Below are 18,865 nucleotides of genomic sequence, written 5' to 3'. Positions count from 1 at the left end.
ACTTAGGGAAGGATTGGTTTCAACTGATCCCTGGAGGAAGCAAACAGGAAGTAGGGGGAACTTCCGGTGTACGGAACCATTAGTTTGAGGTAGTAATGGCTTTAGTGCAAGGGCGTAGGGAACTATTAGTGCAAGGCACCTGAGGCAGAAAGATGGGGAGCCACCAGTCAGAGTTGGGTTTTCCAAGTGCAAAGCCACTGAAGAGTTCTAAGCAAGGGTGGGGCCCTAGCCCTGTGAAGTAGGCCACTTTCTCACACAGGGAGAAAGGCTTGGAAGGAACAGGGGGTTGCCCTGAGGAGCTCTGCAGCAGAAGGTGGTACCTCGGGCTCTGGTAGCTGTACAGATGAGAGAGTGGATGGTCTCGAGTGGCAGTTGCTGGAGGAAGGGGAAACACAGGTGTGAAACAGAACCTGTTTTCCACCTGGATGGAGGAAGTGGGTGTTCCCAGCGATGCCACCCCTCACCCAAGCTTACTGGGATACTTGCTTTGCCTCTGCCACCTGCCATCTGGTCTCTTCTGTGTTCAGAGGCCTTGAGATCACTCCAGCCTCAGGGCCTTTGCACTGCCCAGGATGCTGGCCTTGTAGTAACTTCTTGCTGTGTAGGGCTTTCAGTTTGGCCACCAACAGTAACACACAATTTGTATGCCCTTTATCCAGACCCGTTTCACCCAGGCACTCCACTTTCATCTCTACTTTTCCTTATCCGAAGGGATCCTGCTCACTCCTCTGCCTGGCTGCATTTTCCATCGGTCTCTGTAAGAAGGTAAATTCTCCTGAGGGCAGGCAGGACCTTGTCCCTAACATTTAGGACTGGTCAGGGTCTCGCTGCATTGTTGAATCTAGCCACAAGAGGGCGCAAGGAAGCAGCCTTTCCAATTTTCTGCGAGAGTCAGAGCTTTGACTAGAGCGTCGCACTTTATTGGGGGGTTCAAGTATTGTCGTGTTTTGCGGAGTTTCAGTGTTTGAGCGTTGAAAATGGTTTTCTGGCAGCTGGGGGGGAGGTGCTTCAAGGTACTGCTGTAAGTCGGGTATGGGATGGAGGGGAAGAGGGTGCCACCCCTAGATCGGGACCTGCATTAACATTTCCTGCCCCGCGACATTGCACTTGGCAGTCACCCCAAAGATTTCTCAACCTCTGGGGTGCACTAAGGTTTCCGTTCAGTTTGATGAAGCTTAGCAGAAGTTGAATGCAACAGTGGAAGCCCAGATCGTGCTGGCTGGTGGCCGTCGTTGCCCTCCCTGCGGGAGAGTGGGGTGGGGGGACCCCGTGTGAGTCCTGAAAGCCCCAGCGAGCTGGATGAGGACGGGATGGGGAAGCGGGGAGAGGCCGGGAACGCGCGGGGCGGAGGGGCGGGCCGGAAGGGCGCCGGGCCAGGCCGTTTCCTGCAGGCGGCGTTTAACGATTAGTGTGCAGGGAGCAGTTTATGAATTTTCTGATGGAAAAGTATATGCCAGCGCCTCTGTTCATGAACTTAATTCTTTCCACTATTCTGGTCGCAAACCGACCTCGACAGGAACTCAATCAAACTCAGTGAATGGCTAGGTTTAATGCTGACCTGGTGGGGAAATTTGATTCCGTTCTCATTCAAGTCAGTTTGCGACCATAATAGTGGGAAGACTTAAGTTCGTGAACAGAGGTACGACGTTAGCCTGAATAGGAAACTAAAGAAAATTATTCATTATGAGCGGGCACCTGTGTGATTTTTCAAATCTTCACGGTGATTTTTAGTCTCTTACTCTTTGCTCATTGTTTTTATTCCTCTGTTTCCTTGCTTGTTTGTTTTTGTTTTGTTTCCTTTTTGAGACAGGGTCTTGCTATGCCGTTCAGGCTGACCTTGAGTTTACTTTGTGGTCCAGACTGGTCCCGAACTTGAAATGATCCTCCTGCCTCAGCCTCTTGAGTGCTTGGATTACAGGCTTGTGCCACTAAGCCTGGCTCCTCTGTTTCTTTAAACTATCGCTTTTGTGTGTCCCAGTTCCTGAAGTCTCAGCTGGTTTTGCAGTTTGCTGCTTGTCTCCTGAGAACGCCTGACTCTTGTGTGTATCATGGTTTTCATCATCAGCCCTTCTTCAGGGGAACTGCATCCCCTGGCTCGGAGACGCATTTCTTTTCTTTCTTATTTAAGTAGCACGTTTTTACAGTTCGTAATGAATACGTGCATTGCGGGTCATGGGTACCCAAGTATGACACATCCTAATTGTGTTAACATCCTCTTCCTCCCTCCAACACCTCCATCTCTGGTCTCCTGCCCATTTGCCAAAGGTCTGCCAAAGGTCTATCTCCCTAATTCCTGTGTCTATCTTTTATTTTGTTCATTGATTTACTTCTACTTTTGGGTTTTAGGACAGCTCGGCGTCACCAGGATCTCAGCCTCTGCCCACGTCCTCTGAATCATAAAGTGGATTCTCACACCCTTTCGCCCAGGGTGACAACCACAGTTTTCCTTTTTTATGTGGTCTGAAGCAGAAGCAGGACAGGCACTTTGCATGAGCAACTTAGCAGAGAGTAAAATGAAACTATCACTCTCCCTGCTACCCACCTGCTCCCCTCTGGGTCCAGTGGCTCAAATGCAAAAAAAGAGCAGGGTTAACTGAGACATTTTTGTGAGCAGCTACCTTTCCAGTTCCTCAGAGACCCTGTACTGGGGATCTGGTGCAGAGTAGCTCCTGAGCCAGGCATAATCATTTGGAAGGGGGTACAAAGATCCCAGCACTGCCCCAGCCTGGTGCCTGCATAGCCAGGAAGCCTGGGTGCCCTTGGCTCTTCTGAGCTAGCTGCCTTCTTTTAATGGACCTCTTCCTTTGTGATATCCCAATCTGTGTGACTGTTCTTCTGCCTTAGTTTCATCCCGTGAGCATCAGATGAGCCACCCTAATCCCAGCCCTGACTCTTTGTACTGCAGTGGAAGGCTAGACCGTCTCACCAACTTCCAGTTGCAGCCTGAGAGCCTTCTCTCTGAAAACCATCGGCTTCCAGCCAGACACGTCTTAGTGGAACTACAGAAACTTCTTTGCCGTCAGAAGCACGGTCAGACTACTCGGCCACCCAGGTGTTTGGCTATTTCATTGGTGCAATTTCTATCCTTAATGGGGAAGATTCCCATGGTGTCCACAATACAGCAGAGCTAAACAGATAGGACTTTGTTCTTCTATCTACAAGCTCTAATTTCTTGGGAAGTAAGTGGACAAAAGAAGCAGTCACATAAAATTAAATTAAGATTAATTTAAATCCCCATAGTAAAATTTCCATTGTCTTGCTTAGCCTTAGCCTCATTTGAAATTCATTTATGGACTTGGCCCTCCCAAACCCTTCAATATGGCAGCCACCTGTTGACTCCTCACACTAAGCCAGGCCCTGAGCTCTGGACAGAGATGAGGTAAGTGGGGATCAGGGAGGTTCTCTCTGTCATGGCGTTGGAATGGTGGAGTGATTGATGAATGGTCTTTATGATGCCAAAGCCCACTTTCTTTCCACTCTTTTATTTGGTTTTACCATAAATAGCATCTGGCAAAGTACTTAGCAGAAAGTAAGACCACAATAAGTATTTTAAAAATGATTGAGTCAAAAAAAATGAATGAATCTTGTCATATAAAGACTACTGGGCTTTTTGGAAAGCCTTGTATGGACAGCCATTGTCTATATGTTATATCATCACAATACAGAGAGGTGCTACTGATTATTATTTGCTTTAAAGACTAGTACAATATACTAAAGTCCAGAGAGGCTAAGTAATTTCCAGAACAGTAAATGGATTTTGAGCTAGAATTTAAATTCTAGTCTTTCTGATATCAAAAGCTGTGCATTTAGAGCTGTACCACTCCATCCCTCTAATGCAGGAGATTTGGTCTTTTGGAATTTTGGGAGGGGGAGGAGGGTTGTTAGTTTGTTTGTTTGTTTTTGTTTTTGTACTGGGAATTGAATTCACAACCTTGTGCTTGCCAGGCAAGCACCATGCTGCTGAGCTTTCTCCCTGACCTGGGACATTTAGTCTTGAAAATGTTTGCCTTGGGGTTGATGCAATACCAGTGATACTGCAGAGGGTCCTACATAAATAACTCAGTGGCTCCAGAAGTCAGGCCTTCCAGCAGGGGATGAGGATTACATGGAGATTTACAGTGACAGGAAATATGGGGCAACTTCTAACAGGTGTTTGATGATGTTAGGGAGTGAGTTCCCCGTCATTGGAGGTATTCGATGAACAATCCCCAGAGCAGAAGAAATGTGTGCCTGAGGTGACTATCAGAATGGCCTCTGAGTCATTTTTGCCTCTGATAATCTTAGACACTGTCACTCCCATGGCCAGCCCTGGACATCTCTTGAAGGATGACTCTGCCATCCCTCTGAGCAGGGTAGTTCAGAAGCACAAACCCCTAGTTTCTGGGGGATATTTGAAGAAATCCTGGTTGATGAGGAAATTGGCAGGAAGTGAGTGGGACACACTTGGGTCTCCTTTTTGGCCACTTGGCCAGCCTCACCCAGTGGCCTTTCATAGTGACTGGTCTCTTCCAGCACAGAGAGTTGCAGGATTGGGACAGCAGGGTGCATTCTGTGGTCTCAGCTGGAGGGAAAAAAATGAAAACCCAAACAAAGCGCACCTAAATTCCTTTGAATTGTCACTTGAATTTTGAAGGGCTGGTCTCCTGAAACTCCCTCTTCTAGTCAAGCAATCTGAGCTCACAGCTGTGCATCCTCTGACTTATCCTTTGGAAAGAAATAATGTCCTTGACTGGCCAAGTGTTCTGAGCCACTTTCCCTAAAGTCACCAGCCTGACACTTCCTGCTACCTTGTTTTTCAGCTGCAACCTTCTCGGCTCTGAGTGGCAAATCAGGATTTACATAAGTACAGAGCAGCAGTTGACAAAGAGATACAAGTGAGGTCACGAACATTATGAATCAGTGATGTTCATCATCCACTAACCCACCTGAGGACATGAGACTCCAAGACCAAGGATCAAGGCACTGGAGCAAAACACATGGTTCCTAGGAATCAGTTTGGGGACTGATCCAGATTCTTGATTCCAAGTTCAGCTCCAGGTACTGACTGTCCTTGCTGGAGATGTCGCTTGATTTCTTCCATCAGTGCTGAGCTTCAGAATCATTAAATCTCATGTGAGAAGAAATTTACCTCTCATAACCAAGTGAAGGCAGAAATGCTTCAGTGGCTCACCCTAGGCTATAAGCATTCCTTTCCTCTTCATCCCCATCTTCTGTGTCACAGCAGAAAACCCTGACAGAAAACCCACACAGGCACAATAATGTGCACCCCTCTTCCAGGGAGGGGGGCAGTGTGACATGGTGGCTGACAGCCCAGTTCCAAGGTCTGCCACCTCCTGAGCCTTGGGCAAGTTCACTACCCAGCCTGAACCTCCATTTCACATAGCTGATGATGATGGTGCAGTGGAACAAAGCACTGGAGAGCTCGGCACAATAGTCAGAACGTAGCAGGTGTTCAGTAAATATAAACTGATCACAACTACATCGAGCCAAACTATAGGTCAAGTCTTTGAGCTGCCAAGACTATTCATACAGCACGGACTGGACATGTGCTTGGTACCAGCACTTCTGCAAATGTCACTCATCAGTTCCTCACAACAGGCTGGTGGGATTGCTACTATCATTCCCATGTTTCACGCAAGGTAACTGAACATTACTGGGTGATGGCTGTCTTTTGTATATCAGAGCTGGGGTTTGTGTCCATCCTCTGTGACTCTCCTCCCAGCACCCTACTGCGCAGGAGAAGGTCATGTTATGCTGAGATTGCCTAGGATGCATTACAAAGGATGTGACAGGAACTCCTGAGTTGGGGTCTTAGGGACTCCTTAGCTGTGGTTTTGCCACACTTACTGTGTAGGTTTAAGCCAGTCACATTGCCTCTCTGGGCCTCACTGGCTTAACCTGCCATCCAAGGAGGATGGATATCAACTCAAAGGTCCTATCCAACTCACAGACTTCTGGGAAAACACAGTCCTGGAATGGTGGAAGCATAACATGTCCCTAAATCGCAAGTCAGTTTTGTTTTTTGAACCCATGCATTTCTTCATGAATTCAGAAACTACCAGAGGAAAACTCTCTAATTATCCGACAGGGACTAGCTGGGCTAGTAATTACCCCTATTATCTTTTACTGTATTTTATAAGGTGCCTTTCATCCAAGATCTCAAAGGACTCCTCAAACATTCATTAGTTGAGCCCCACCCCTCTCTGGGTGGATACGAAAGGCAGAGATTGGTTTTAGTGTCACAAAAAAGAGGTGGGTAGAGAAAGAGACTGAGATCCTGGGAGTGATTTCACCTCTGAGTTCAAAAGAAGAAGAGCAGAATTACACAGCGAAGTGCCCACCTTCAGAGGAAGCTTGTGAGATATTCCGGGGAGCAGAAAATGTTTCTCCTTTAAAAAAAGAAAGCAAACTGGCTTCCATAGTGCCTTGGAGATGCTTCAGTTCAATTCCATTTGCTTCTCTTCACCGGAGCTAGTCTCCAGCAGGCAGACCTATGGAAAATGACAAGAAGGAAATGAATGACACAAAGGTTTCAGAGCCTACTCACGGCAGATTTGGGCTCACTGGTAAGCATCCAAGAGAGCCCTGATTGACTGCTCTTAACAAGTGGCTAAGCCCAGGTGGCCACTGTGGCTGGGGTTTAGACTCACTCAGAAAGCAATTAGAGCACAATGCAAGGTCCCTAAATTGGAAGTTCCCATGGAGAGCCAGACTCTTACGCACTGCAGTTTTTCCTGTTGGGCCTGAAACAGTCTGGACACTTTTTCTGCCTAAAAAACAATAATTCGTTACACACCATGAAAAATGACACAGGTCAGAAAAGGAAGGTATGTGGAGGCCAAATGTCAGGGAAGGCTTCCAGAGGAAAGAGGAGGTGCTGTGGGTGATGAATGAAGCACAAGTGGAAACCAGAGCCTCCCCCAGCCCAGGCCATTTTAAAGGGCGTTCACACCTCAAGAAGGCTGTGCAGTGAGGAGCCGGAGGGAGGGAGCTGAAAGCTTCTGCAGGACAGAGGGATGCCCTGCATTCGCCCAGTATATCAGTCACTTTTCCATTACTGGGACAAAATCTATAACACACACAGTGTGAGGAAAAGAGGATTATTTTGGCTCAAGCTCTCAGTGCATGTTTACCTGGCTCCAGTCCATGTTTGTCTGGTCCAAGGCAGAAATTTCATGGTGGGAGGGCATGGGCAGAGGAAACCTGCTCACCTTCAAGGCAGCCAGGAAGCAACATGTGAGGGAAGGAGTCCAAAAGAAAGGATTTGGGGACAAGATATGTCCTTTCTAAGCTTGCCCTCTGGGACTCTTACCTCCTAATAAGCCCATTGAGCTATGGATTAATCCACTTGATGAAGTTAGATGACTCAGTTCCCAAAACCCCAAAAGCAACCAAGTTTTCAACAGAAGGAGGCTTTAGGGGTGATTTCAGATCCCAGTCATAACACTGAGGGAAAGGACCTTGGAGGTTTTTGCCAGCATCCATCGGTTTGTCTTCTGGAAATACCACACTACACTCACTCTCACTTCATGGGCTCCATTGTGGAGGACATCACCTTTGTATTTTGTGAGTGGACTCTTCATGGGCACCACCATTCAGTGCTCTGCCACCTCCTGGCCACAGGATTTGTTCAGTGACAAGCACATGGCCTAAACCACAAAGAGGCTCTTTTGAGGACTTTCTCTAAGCCACCCAAGGGAAGACACTTGTTCCTTTGGTCTTGCAAAGCTATAAAAGTGTAAGCCTCGCGGTGCTGGTGGCAAAGTGCACCACTGGATGGGGAAAGACTGCCTAAGGATGAAGTGGACAAGAGAGAAACTAGAATAAGGAAGGGAATTCTCAAAATTCTTGATCATTTTTTGTGCTGAATTGTCCAATATATTTTGTCTTAGTTCCTCCCAAGGCACTATGATTTAAGTCTCTGTCACTTTTCATTAAATCAGATCTTAGCTGATGAATGGTGTTGTGGAACAAACCCTTAGGTCTCCTAGATCACTGTCAAGTTCTCTCTTAATTTGCAACAAACATTCATCTATTCATCCATTCAGTAACTCATCCGTGTATCCACTCATCTATCCAATACACTACATTGGATGTATATAAAATTTGTTTATTGAATATGTTGCCTATATAATTTTTCACAATACATTCAATGACTAAGATACCCACCTCCTATTAATCCCGAGTGGTTGACAAAGGGCAAACCAAGTTGTGAACTCAGGACTTGGAACTCACTCAGGAATTTAGTCCCCAAAGGCAATACCAAGTTTCGTTACTGTCATCAACATATGGCCAGACATGAACCTGCCTTTGCCAAACATGATTTGGCCAGTCTAATGTCATAAGCCAAGCGGGAGAGTCTGGAATATAGTTGACAAGCATGTGGGTTTTCCTGTCAGACCTGATGCCAGTACTGTAGACTCACCAGTGCCCTGAGTGTGAATTTCCAAGGAGGGCTTAGGGGCTCCACTCCTATGAGACCAGTTTTTCCCCATGTAACTCAGTGGCCACATTAATCATAGTCCTGCCTCAAAATCACAGATGAGTGTACTACCTTTCAGCATGACTGTAGCACTCAAGAATCGGAGCAAACTAACTCAATCCCTCATTTGGAACTCCTGTTTTTCCAAAGTGAAATGCAGTTCACAGAGAAGAAGAAATGTGCCCAAGGCCACATAAGGAATTATGAGAAGAGACAAGTTCTGAACTCCTCACTGAGCTAGCTGTTGCTTTTCCTACTATGCATCTGTGACTACTTGGACCACATTCCAAAACAGACGGATTTTGGAATGGGCTTATTTGCTCTTTGATCGGACACTAATGTTGATAGTTTAAGGCACACAGAAGGTACTAGATTGCATTTTATAGATATTCTTTACACTGTCTGTGACATCTGCCAGTGACCCACATGGCACAATAAAGATTCATGGGCACAGAGTTAGTGGGAGAGAACTGTAAAAAGCATCTCATCCAGCTCCTCAGTAATGTTTGCACTTGGTCCTTAGGGCCCAGAGATAAGCCTGTCACATTTGTAGACAGCAGAGCTTGGAAGGAAAAGAGAACTCTACTCTTGGTTGCCTGTCTCTCTAGACTCCTCCAGGACAGCGATCCATTATTTGCTTCCTTACTCCCTGCCTAAAATCTTTACCCATTTACTTAGTTAACAAACATTTTGAGGAGGAGCTAAAGATGGCAGATGGGTAAGCAGCAGAATATAGAGGCTCCCTGAGAGAGACAACTCAGATGCTGGAATAAAATACCGTGGAGAGGTCTGGACAGAGGGAGATGGATCCTCTCGACCCAGGAAGAATCTAAAGGGAGAAGAGCTGGTCAAACACACAGTCCTGGGGCTACCATTGGAGCAACTAAGATTAGCAGCTATGGTGCTCTCACCAGAGCCACCCAAACTCGCGCCACCAGGACTGCAGGGAGCTGCCCGAACTCCGGCAGCTTTAACTCACTGGAACCGGAGGTCAGTGAGCTCCGTGGAGAACAGAGCTGGCAAGGGACCTGCACTGACCTGTGTTGAGGGCTGGGAATAAGACACTCCCATGGTAAAGGGGCAACCAACAGGATGACATATTGGAATCAGGCAGGACGGGCAAGAGTAAGGAACAGCAGTGACTTCAGCTGATTGTTCCATTCCCAGAACAGATTGGTGGGATCTGTATGGCCTGGGTCATACCCCTGGCCGGGACCCAATAAGTCGTCCCAAACCAATTCCATATGCACGGCATACAGTAACTCAGTGAAGGCCCCCACAGCCTGACTAACCTGGAGGGGAGTGGCCAGCATAGGCCATCCCTGTTTGCACCTCAATGACCAACAGCAAACTGGACAGGGCAGAATATCCTAGCCAGCACTCTTCAGAAGAACCATAAGCAACAGAGAAAGGGGCTGGAACCTCCTCTATACACCTGTATGGAAGAAACCAAAGACATGACAAGAGAAAGAAAGTAAGAAAAAGTTCCCAGCCCCAACGTTGAGAATGTTGATCCAGGAGAGGTAAATACAAAAGAAATTGAGGGCAGCAAACATTCCATATCAGACACAGCATTGGTGGACATAAAGAGATATCTTCAGGACCTCGTAGATGAGCTCAAAAGTGAAATATTTAATCAAGTAAAGCAAGATATAAGTAGATTACTAAAAGAAATGCTAAACACCTCTCAAGAAGACACAGACGGAAGAATAGAGGAACACAAAAAAAAGAAGAGAAACAAATGATGAAGATTATGAAGAAAACCTAGAATACATGAAGCAGATTCAAAAATGTTAGCAGGAAATTAAAAACTCCATTGAAAGATGGCAAAATTGCTTGAAAGAAACTAAGGATAGACTATTAAAACTTGAAGGCAGGTTTGCAATATGTGATCATGAAAGGAAAGGTTTCTTTAAAAAAAAACATTTTGAGTCTCTTTAAAGTAAACAGACTAATAAACAGGCAATCATTCTTCCTTTGATTTTGCCACCTTCCTACGAACCATCTTATCTTTCTCTTCTTCCAACACATATCTTAAAGAGTCATTTATGTCTGATGTCCACACATCTTCATCTTTCCATCTCAATTTCTTCATCTTTGGCATCATCACTTCCCTCAGAAATCACTCTGAATTAATGATGAAAGCTGATGACTTCCTTTTAGTCTTAAATTTCCATGATTCCTTTGTATTATTTGAAATTAACCTAGCACTCAATCTCCCTTGATGCTTCTAATTATATCTCTGTTTTCACATTTGTTCCAAGTGCCTCCCCTTGTCCCTCTCTTGACAGCTCTGGCCATTCAGCTCTTCATTGCTGTGCCAGGAATTGGAGACTCCGAGATGGGTCACACAGGGTTCTTGACTTTGGTGAACTCACAGTGATCAGTAGAAGCGATTAAATTCACCCCAATGCCATGTGATGCTAAGTGATACACAAGTTTCTTCCTAGAATCAGGGAAATGCAGCTCTGAGATCTGACAAAAAACCTTAGAGATCTTCAGTCCAATTCCCACATTTTGTAGAAGAAGAATTGGTAGAGAGAATTTAGTTGCCTGCAGAGAGTTGGTGGAATGGCTAAGACCTGACCTGAAGATTCTTCGCATATATTCTTCAGAAAATTGCCTACAATGACTTTTCTAAAGAAATAGAAAGGCACTGTAATGGAAAAATACTATCTGGAATTTTCTCTGAGTTACAAATGCATTGCACTGCATTCATTATGTGACCAAAGAGCCACCACTGGAAACCGTATCCTCTTTCAGATATGCCCACAAGAGGCCATGCACTAGGAATCCTAGAACTGGCCCTCTTTTACAGAAGCAGATAAACAACTTACTGAACACTTACTATGAGCCAGAAAACTAAAACCTAAAATTTGAAAGAATCACACAAATGTTGGAGCCAGACCCGGATTGGAATTCAGATTTCCTAACCCTGTTTCTATTGTTCTTTTCAACAGCCATAAACTGACTGTGTAAGCTTCCACCTGCCCAGGGCAGAAAGGGAAATAATTATGAGCCCACTGAGTGTGAAAGCCCCCTAGGAACCCACTGTGTGAGTTCAGAGAGCAATCATCTCTCATCTGTGCCCACACACAGGTCCACAATCACGGACAGGCGACTTGTGATATTGCATGGGGCGCCTTGCGAATAAGGGCCCTGTGCTTCACTTAATGTTGTCTTCTTGAAATTCTAAATAATTTTTGAACAAGAAGTGCTGAAAAGTAGACAAGCAGAGGTGCTTCCAGATTCCAACTTTTTATCAGAGCCCTTCCCAGGCCATTCACTAGAACTATTCTCTCTTCTCTTCGTCTATCTCCTCAGTGGATTCTGTACAAGGGTTTTATCCTCCCTGACATTAGAGAGCTCTGTTCTCCTGGGGTCAACAGAAGGCAGAATTCCCAGATACCAAACCATCACCACTTCACTCATCTTCAACTCAAGTCTGAGCCCTTGGTGGCTCTCACAGCCCAGAGAGTCTCTTCTCTCATACTGGTGTCCCAGTATGATTCCAAGCTACCACTGCTGCATTTTCTTTCAAGCTCCGCATTTGTGAAGTCTCTACTAAAACCAGTGTCTTTTTTTCCTTTCCTGGGTCTCATAGATGTTGTGAGTTGTGCACCTTCTCTTTTCTATCCTAGTGTTCTGCCCTTATCTTTCTTATCAGCTAACATTGGCCCTGTCCTTCAACATCCAGCTGTGACCCCAACCTCTCTAAGAAGGGCTTCTCTGATCACCCCTTGTGTATCCTCTATCCCAGTGAGGCTGTCTAGGTTTTGAAGACAGCCAGGGTTCCACCTTTGTGCTCTGCCCCTCCCACCCAAACTCACACAGCCAGCAGTGGTCCATGAATAGCACTGATACCCTGATTCTCACTGGAGAAGAAAAGAAAGAAATGCACTTCCTGGGAGACCAGATCACAGGTTTCCAGACCAACTTGCCTGCTGTTGGAGGATGAGTCAGTAAGAGCTTTGTCAAACCTGCTTCCCCAGTTGAGACTCTGGGCCCAGGCCTGTTGTCTCCATACTGAGAGTGACCACAGAGCTCACTGTGTATGATGTTGGCCTAAATGTTCATGGAAGGGATGTAGATTTCTGAACAAGAGAAACTGTGTGTGTTTAAATGCTAGGGCTGACTTTCTGTCTTTGGCTATTCAGAGCGGGCACTACATGATTAAAAGTGGGAAAGAGGAGGGTTCAGGAAGCCACGCCCAGTGGGAAGTAGCTATAGGGACTGGGGGGTGAGTAAGATGGAGATGGAAGCTTCAAAGACTGTGACCCATGTCTAAGACTGGCAAAGGGCCTTTGTGAACCAGCAGAGGTAGGTGGATTCCAAGTGATCCCTCAGAGACAAAGTTGGACCAAGAGAGTAAAGTTACAGGAATCGGAGTTCTTCAATTCTTCAGAACTATCCAACATGGAAGAGTAACAAGAAAGAAGGAATCAATAAGCTTGCTGTTCTCAGAGAACGCCCAAATCAGATACCCAACCGCAACTGCACCTTCCACAGCCATTCAGTTCTTCTTCTCAACAGCTATTGTTTCTACGTATGATTCCCCTCACCAATCCCTGCATTCAAAGTGATCTTTAAACCCCTCTCTCCTTAAATCTCATATTCTACCCCAATGTAAATTCATCCACCATTCTTCATCCCCTCTACCCCATCTTGTTATACCATCTCCAGCAACAGTCTCCTAACCAAAGTCCCAGGCCACTACCTAGATTACCACCAGTCTGCTCTATTTTGCCAGAGTGAGACTTAGAAATACAAATCTAGATCTGTTACACTCATGCTCAAAGTGCTCCAGTGGCTTCTTGGATGAAGTCCTGACCATGATCTTCAACTTTCTCCATGACCCAGCCACTCTCAGCTCTTACACCAGCGGTTCTGGATGCCTGAGACTCCTCACCGTGCTGTGCTTTCTCTCACCACTAGACCAGTGAATATACTGTTTATCCCCGCCTTGAAGATTCTCCTTTCGTACCATTACCTGTAGCCCACCTCTTCCGCTCTACCTAGCTCTCTGCCACTCACCATTTAGATCTCCGGTTTAGTATCACTTCTAGGAAGCATTCCTTGATTTCCTAGGTGTGGAATAAGCATCTTTGTCATACATCCCTTCAGTATCCTGTCATAAGCTTTTGGCAGACAGATTATGTGTTTGTGCATAATTACCTGCACTCCACCCTCACCTCCTACACTAGAGAGCAGGAAATAGATCTGTTTTATTTACTCTCATCTACGTTTCCTAGGTCCTAACACATAAAGCTGCTGAGTATTCATTTGTTGATTCAAACATTATCTTTCTTCACACAGAGGTTATAGAAAGAACTTCTGCTTTTCACACGTAGAACCATGATCCTATAAGATACACTCCTCTCCTACTCTTAAATAGTAAGTTACTTTGAATAATAGAAATTTCTAATGTTCTTCTTCAATTGGAAATTATCTCTAAGCTGTGAGGCCAGGGGCCATCCTTAGGATCCAGATTTGGTTGCATAAGATGATTCAAGAGGAAAGAATCAAAAAAAAAAAGAGAGAGAGAGAGAGGAAAGAATCACCGTCTGTTTGGTTCCTACAGCATCAGGTTCATTCTCCATTACTGGAGAGGGTAATTCATTGATTTTCTGTAAGGGGCTCACAGACCTCCTGCCTCCCTGCATATCATCTCACTTATATGACTCCTGTAGAACCTGGTATCACTACCTCCCTTGGCAGAAACAAGTGAGAAGGTCAACAGCCAATAAAATGAACGTTAATCTGCCTCTTGCACCTTGTACATGGGCTCAAAAGAGATCATAGATCTAAATGTTAAGAACTTTTAGCTGAAAAAATCAGAAAAACTGTTTGTGATCTAAAGTTTGTAGAAAGTTTTTAGACCTAGCACCAAAAGCACAATCCAAAAATAAAAAATATGAATTAAGTGAACTTTATTAAAATGAAAAACTTTGGTTAGGTGACAGACCCAATTAAGAGGATGAAAAGTACCAACTGAGAGAAAGTATTTGCAAATGATCTACTAGACAAAGGAATAAATCTCTCTAAACTTAACCAAAAAAACTAATTAAAAATGAGCAAATGACTTTCCCATTCCTCTAGAGAAGATATGCAGGTGGGAAAAATGTTCCACATTACTAATCGTTAGAAAAATGCAAACCAAGACACACCTGCACATCTATTAGAATGTCAGTTTTTCAATACTAATAAAGCAAATGCTGTCAAGAGTACAGAGAAACTGGACCTTGTCTACATTGCTGGCAGGCATGTAACATGGCAGAGTCACTCTGGAAATCTATCTAGTAATTTCTTTAAAAGATGCATACTTGCCACGTGACCCATTCAGTCACAATCCTGAACACTTATCTCAAAGAAATAAAAGCTAGTATCACATTAAAAACTAGTACAGAAATATTCACAGCAGCATTATTTGTAATAGCCAAGCATTGGAGACACCTCAAATGGCTTTCAGTGAGTGACAGACAAATTGTGATGTGTCCACACCATGGAATGTTACCTTCCAGAAAAAAGAGTGAATTATTGATACACGAAAAACCTCAATGAATCCTAAAAGTATTGTTCTGAGTGGGGAAAATATCTCAAAAAGTTAGGTATTATGTGAGTCAATTTACAAAGCACTCCAAAACTGGTGAATTATAGGGATTGAGACAAGTGCTTATGAGGGCGAGGGAGGGAAGAGAAGGATATCTATGTAGTTATCTGCTAAAGGGACATCATCTTTGTCTTTCTTATAAAGGCATCATAATACTCTGTCTCCAAATTCTTGATTTGGCTTCTTTGAAGAGGACAGAAAACTTGAAAATATTTGGGAAGCATTCTCTGAATAGAATCTTGAGTTTTCGTAACTGTTCTCAAAATACTACACAGCTGTCTTGCCTAACCCCAACTAACCACTGAGATCTTCAATTCAATCTAATCTTTTTAATATTTTGTTCTGTCTTTTAAAAATGATATTTCACTATGAAATTACAATAAAAATAATTGACATGAAAAGAACTACATGGTCAACTACAGGAGTGATTCCTGCTGAGTACAGAAGCTATCTACTGAGTGGAAGTGGGTGGGCCCTCAACCTTGACGACTCTGCCCCAGACCTTCAGTTGCCTAAGCCTAATCTAATCTTTTTAATATTTTGTTCTGTCTTTTAAAAATGATATTTCACTATGAAATTACAATAAAAATAATTGACATGAAAAGAACTACATGGTCAACTACAGGAGTGATTCCTGCTGAGTACAGAAGCTATCTACTGAGTGGAAGTGGGTGGGCCCTCAACCTTGACGACTCTGCCCCAGACCTTCAGTTGCCTAAGCAGTAGCCGCTGAGACTTTCCAGGAGGAAAAGCTAGGATTGACTCAACTGGTGAGTCAACTGGGTGATCAGAAATTGATTAGGCATGTTCACATTGTATGTAAATACATACGTGAGTATAGTTTACTCACCAGAGATAAAAGGATTGGACTGCCATACAGCTTATTTTTTGTCTTATGATGTAATTTATTTAAATTCAGTAAACACAGATTGATATCACCAACTGGAATGATTACATACTATTCTGGCTTATAACTATATCATCTTTGCCTAGTACTTTACTAAGATCTGTCAGATCTAGGTTTTTTGTGCCTATTTGTATTTATATAATTCTTGCTTGATTACATATTTCCTCAGAATCAAGTTCTATCTGAGGAGTTACTTCGTGAAACTCTTGGTACACAGCAATACCAACTCCCCAGAAATGTGTACCAAAATAACACCTCCGACTGCCCCATGCCTACTCCCCCACCTCCTATAACCTCCCAGTAAGCAGTAAGAACTCTCAGATGGCCGTGATTTGAAGTATAGGGCAAGGCTGTCCCATAGAACTGGCAAACAGTGAACATAGTACCTTTCAACACAGAAAATATTGGAGGTAGAGGAGCAGAACGAGACTACGTCTTCATTTTCTGGAATCTCCCGCAGCCTAGTATGGCAAGCTAAGGATGAGACCCCAAAAGATCTGGATGTGATGGACGGATGGGTCAGATACAAGTAGTGCAACCCACAGGCATGTCCTTTAATCTCTCTGAACCTGTTTCTTCATCTATGAAAGAGCATTATCCTCTCTTAAAGCATTTATCTCGGCCTGCCTGGCATTCCAGCTAGATGTGTTCCAGTCTGACTCTCACCAGGGAACTGCTGCCTTATGCAGAGAAGGACTCAATCTTGTGCTTGTAATCCAGGTTCTGTCTCGCCTCTAAGAATAATTCTGTGCTTGATCTCATGGTTGTCTCCACATTATACCTGACAGTCACATTTCCCACGCTCCCAGTTCATACCACGGCGGTTCCAGAGCAGAACAGAGGGGAATTGTTCCCTGGAAATGGAAGCACTAAGCTGACAAGATGCTGGCTTAAATCATATTTAGAAGCCTCAAAGGAAATCACGTTGGTATTGCTGTGTGCCAAGAGTTTCACGAAGTAACTCCTCAGATAGAACTTGATTCTGAGGAAATATGTAATCAAGCAAGAATTATATAAATACAAATAGGCGCAAAAAACCTAGATCTGACAGATCTTAGTAAAGTGAGAATTAAAGGGAGGAAATTTAAACCTTGGGTGTTCCTCCACAACCTTCTCACCATTCAATCACAATTCAAACTGCCTTCTCTTGATGTTACCTACATCCATGGTGGTTCCCAAATACTCCAATGTAGTCTATCTGTTTTGATCCCTGACGTCATCAGACATGAGTAGGAGCTATTAACAATGTGGAATTTACCAAAGTGAACCCTAACTCCTTTCTAGGCATTTCCCAGTTCTTCCCATCATCCTTCCTCCAAATTTGATATCACTGGGGCAGGCAAGCAAGAATACAACGTAGCAAGTATCTGGCAAGGAATACAATATCAGTATCTTTTTGTAGAAGGAATACAGTATCAATATCTTTTTGTAGATGGCCAGATATTTCTATCAATTTCTCTGAGATGGGATGGATACTGTTCATTACTGGCCAAAGATCCTTCCCCTCCCTTTCCTCAAATCCTGTGGGTGATTGCTAGGAACCCGTGTTTTCTGGAAAGCAGAGCCTTTCTGCGGTGCTAGTGAAGAAATCTTCCTTGGTCAAAGCCGGTGACAGTAGCCTCATGCCTCTTGCCTGTTGACTGCTCTAAAAGCAGGCAAGTGTTCCAGTTCTGGCCAATGAAACAGATAAATGTATGGTCAGGGGCTGGGCAAGAGGACGAGCCTCCAAGGCTTTCCCCTTCTGTCTTCTTAGTTTATACAAGAAAAAACCTGGAAGTACAAAGCTACTTTTCAATCTGAAAATGACACACTAGGAAAAGGAAAACCAGTATATGAACAGGGTAGAGCAAAAACAATGCCTGGGTCCCTGATGGCACAGTTGAGGGTGCCCAACACAAACCAATACAGCGAATACCAGCCAAGGCACTACGTACTGTCTGTATTACATCCAAATGCATTCTTAACTAATGCATGGGAACTTCATCCCTCATCAGGTCCAGCTGAGAGTTCTCTCTGCACTGTGTTCACCAAAAGTCAACCCTGTCCTTTTCCCCAAGCCCCGTGTCTTGCCCATCATGAAGGGTGGTGATGGCACACGGGTTAAAAGGTGATGTCAGTTCTACTTGCCTAATCCAAATAAACTGGAATAGAATAAAATGAAATACTTTGTATTTCATTTCTTCATCAAAGAGGATCACGGAGTCATGCTTTTAACACTCTCACCCACCCGTATCTTGTGGGACATTCACTTCTCCTATGCTGTCCCCTGAGGCTAGAAGGTGGTCTGTCCCCAGTGTGCTACCAGTAGTACTCTTGCTCTTGCACCAGAGCCAGGAAAATAACTAAAGTCAAGCAATTGTCCAGCTGGAACTTTCTACATACCATTTTCACCGTGTAGCTAAGAGTAAATGCTGGGACAACACAGAGCTCTGAGTGCAAAGTCCTGATTTTTGTAATGTGGTCTTATTTAAGTCATTTGACTTCTTTGAGCATTTTTTCCTCATGCACAAAAGGAAGACAAATACAGTAAATCATAGTGAACAGGATTGCTGAGGAGTTTGATAACTTTGCGTATGCTTAGGACAATTTCATGTATGTCACTGCATCAGTTGTTATAATTGTGCAGTCTTATTCTAGACCACATTTTTTGGTCTTGAGCTTTGGACTGCAAGACATCCTCCCTTTCCTGGACCTAGACTTTGTACATGCCTGATCCTGGGCTGTCTGTCTTGTCCCAGTTCCCTTTTTCCTGCCTAGTTGTGCCTCCTATTTAACAGTAGCATCTCTTGCAACTAAAGCACTTCCTATAAAATAACAACTCTTGAAAATTTAAGTGATCATTATATGTGTGCTGCTATGCTAAGCT

The 18,865-nt window shown here is 44.3% G+C and overlaps 1 long non-coding RNA gene across 1 annotated transcript; it reads left to right on the top strand.

Annotated features, from left to right (window-relative positions):
- Positions 1-1,363: 1,363 nt before the first annotated feature.
- LOC134477740 (uncharacterized) lies at positions 1,364-8,692 on the top strand. Its single transcript, XR_010049941.1, has 3 exons — positions 1,364-3,052; positions 3,265-3,379; positions 4,800-8,692. It is a non-coding gene; the product is annotated as an uncharacterized LOC134477740 (long non-coding RNA).
- The last annotated feature ends 10,173 nt before the right edge of the window (positions 8,693-18,865 follow it).

Source organism: Cavia porcellus, unplaced genomic scaffold (genome assembly GCF_034190915.1).
Source record: "Cavia porcellus strain 051 isolate PalLab524CR breed Dunkin Hartley unplaced genomic scaffold, mCavPor4.1 scaffold_9, whole genome shotgun sequence".
In the NCBI taxonomy this organism is placed as follows: Eukaryota; Metazoa; Chordata; class Mammalia; order Rodentia; family Caviidae; genus Cavia; species Cavia porcellus.
The sequence above is the reverse complement of the archived record's forward strand: the minus strand, read 5'-3'. Positions and strand labels throughout refer to the sequence as shown.